The following is a 2,667-nucleotide window of genomic DNA, read 5'->3' as shown; positions in this document are numbered from 1 at the left end:
CAAATGGCTGCAATATAACAAAGAGTGAAAAATTTAAGGGGGTCTGAATACTTTCCGTACCCACTGTATATATATACACACAGTATATACAGTATTAGGGGTTGAACGACTTCTGATTTTTTAAAGTCGACTTTCATGTGATGAAAGTCGAGTCGAAGTCGACTAGTCGCCGATGATGTCATTATAGGGCTGGACAATAATTCAATATCAATATGTATCGCGATATAATTTTTTTCAATAACGGTGATATGATTTTTAAACACATTTCCGATATTTCGATATACATTACCCAATGTTTCCCATACATTGATTTATTTGTGGCGTTTGACTTCGTTGAATAAACATGAGCACTGCACTTCCGCGGGTGTTTTATATGAATGTATCTCTGAGGGGAATGGACTGTCTTCAGAAAACTGTTCATTTTATCTGATAAAGAAGCATTCATTACTCTTCATTGATTACAGCCAATATTGGAGAAGCCGCTAGTTCTACCACTCTCAAAGCGCCTCCTGCTGGCAGACAATCTGTTTGCATTTTCAATAAGCCCGTCTCCAGCAACATGTTTTTGTTGTTGCTCTTTTTTTTTCTGCTCACCAAGCCTGCATTTATTTGATCCAAAGTACAGCAAAAACTTGTACTTGAAATATTTTTACTATTTAAAATAACTGTTTTCTATTTGAATATATTTAAAAATATTTTTAAACTAATTCCGCGTTATACAGTAAATTCCGTTTTTATGACTGGATTCCGCGATTCCATCCATGTTCTCTGCATCACGGAAATCATAGGGCCCTACAAATGTAGCAAACGAATATGATAAGCTCATTGTGAGAGTTAAAGACGGGGACATTGTTGTTTATTTACTTAGCATTGAGTCTCTCCAACTAGGTGACAGCATAGCTTTAAATCACCATTCAACAGACTCAAGCCACATCCGCACTGCCGTCTATTGGACTGCAGAAAGATACTAACTTTTCAATCTGCTACGTTACTGACAGTACTGACAAACTGTGCTGGCACAGTGTCTGCGCTGCAACAGGACGCGACAAAGTGACCATTGAAATTCATTTGAACTTTGTGCCAGCACGTCATAAATAGAACGAGGCATCAGTTTACTGCATCCAGTGTAGACAACATCACTGATTATAATGGTTTCTATTCTACACCGGACGGGCGGGTGGATAATTTGAAGCAGCGGACTCGGGTGAAGTTTGAGCTCATCCGCGCATCTCTACACTACACTGACCTGGGTCGCTAAGTAATTACACCATTCATAAGCATTTAATCTGCGTTATATGTTCTGTAAAACAAACAAAAAAAATGTATATATCGGCGCATATTCGCTGATACCGATATATCTGCGACAGGCTCATATCGGCCAATAATATCGGCAAAACGATATCAGTTGGGCTCTAATACTAATTATTAAGAAAAGAAGTGGACGAAAAGATGCAACGTTGCAGGTGATTTTGCTTTGGAACCTTCAGAAATCTTTAACTCGATTTTTCTCAAAATTGACTTTGCTGGCTCTATCGACTTAAAACAGTTGTAGCTCAGTCATTTTTCATCCGATTCCAACAAATCATACATCATTTTGAAGGTCTTATAATGGAGAATTAACTTAAGCAGCGGACTCGGGTGAAGTTTGAGCTCATCCGCGCATCTCTACACTACACTGACCTGTGTCGCTAAGTAATTACACCATTCATAAGCATTTAACCTGCGTTATATGTTCTGTAAAACAAACAAAAAAAAATGTATATATCGGCGCATATTCGCTGATACCGATATATCTGCGACAGGCTCATATCGGCCAATAATATCGGCAAAACGATATCAGTTGGGCTCTAATACTAATTATTAAGAAAAGAAGTGGACGAAAAGATGCAACGTTGCAGGTGATTTTGCTTTGGAACCTTCAGAAATCTTTAACTCGATTTTTCTCAAAATTGACTTTGCTGGCTCTATCGACTTAAAACAGTTGTAGCTCAGTCATTTTTCATCCGATTCCAACAAATCATACATCATTTTGAAGGTCTTATAATGGAGAATTAACTTTTTTTTTTTAATTGCTCATTGTGACTCATTTTGCCAGCACAGATCAAATATATATGTATACACACCGATTAGGCATAACATTATGACCACCTTCCTAATATTGTGTTGGTCCCCCTTTTGCTGCCAAAGCAGCACTGACCCATAGAGGCATGGACTCTACTAGACCCCTGAAGGTGTGCTGTGGTATTTGCCACCAAGCTGTTAGCAGCAGATCCTTTAAGTCCTGTAAGTTGCGAGGTGGGGCCTCCATGGATTGGACTTGTTTGTTCAGCACATCCCATATGCTCGATTTGATTGAGATCTGGGGAATTTGGAGACCAAGTCAACACCTCAAACTCGTTGCGCTCCTCAAACCATTCCTGAACCATTTTTGCTTTGCGGCAGGGCGCATTATCCTGCTGAAAGAGGCCACAGCCAACAGGGAATACCGTTTCCATGAAAGGGTGTACATGGTCTGCAACAATGCTTAGGTAGGTGGTACATGTCAAAGTAACATCCACATGGATGGCAGGACCCAAGTTTTCCAAGAAGAACATTGCCCAAAGCATCACACTGCCTCCGCCGGCTTGCCTTTTTTCCATAGTGCATCCTGGTGCCATGTGTTCCCCA

The 2,667-nt window shown here is 39.9% G+C and overlaps 1 protein-coding gene across 1 annotated transcript in view; it reads right to left on the bottom strand.

The window, feature by feature from the left end:
• LOC107699829 (calmodulin) overlaps positions 1–2,667 on the bottom strand; it is a 50,333-nt gene that overhangs the window by 1,789 nt on the left and 45,877 nt on the right. The window lies entirely within an intron of this gene.

The sequence above is a fragment of the Sinocyclocheilus anshuiensis genome, unplaced genomic scaffold, assembly GCF_001515605.1.
Source record: "Sinocyclocheilus anshuiensis isolate Anshui unplaced genomic scaffold, SAMN03320099.WGS_v1.1 scaffold194, whole genome shotgun sequence".
In the NCBI taxonomy this organism is placed as follows: Eukaryota; Metazoa; Chordata; class Actinopteri; order Cypriniformes; family Cyprinidae; genus Sinocyclocheilus; species Sinocyclocheilus anshuiensis.
This window is presented reverse-complemented; position numbering and strand designations above follow the sequence as displayed.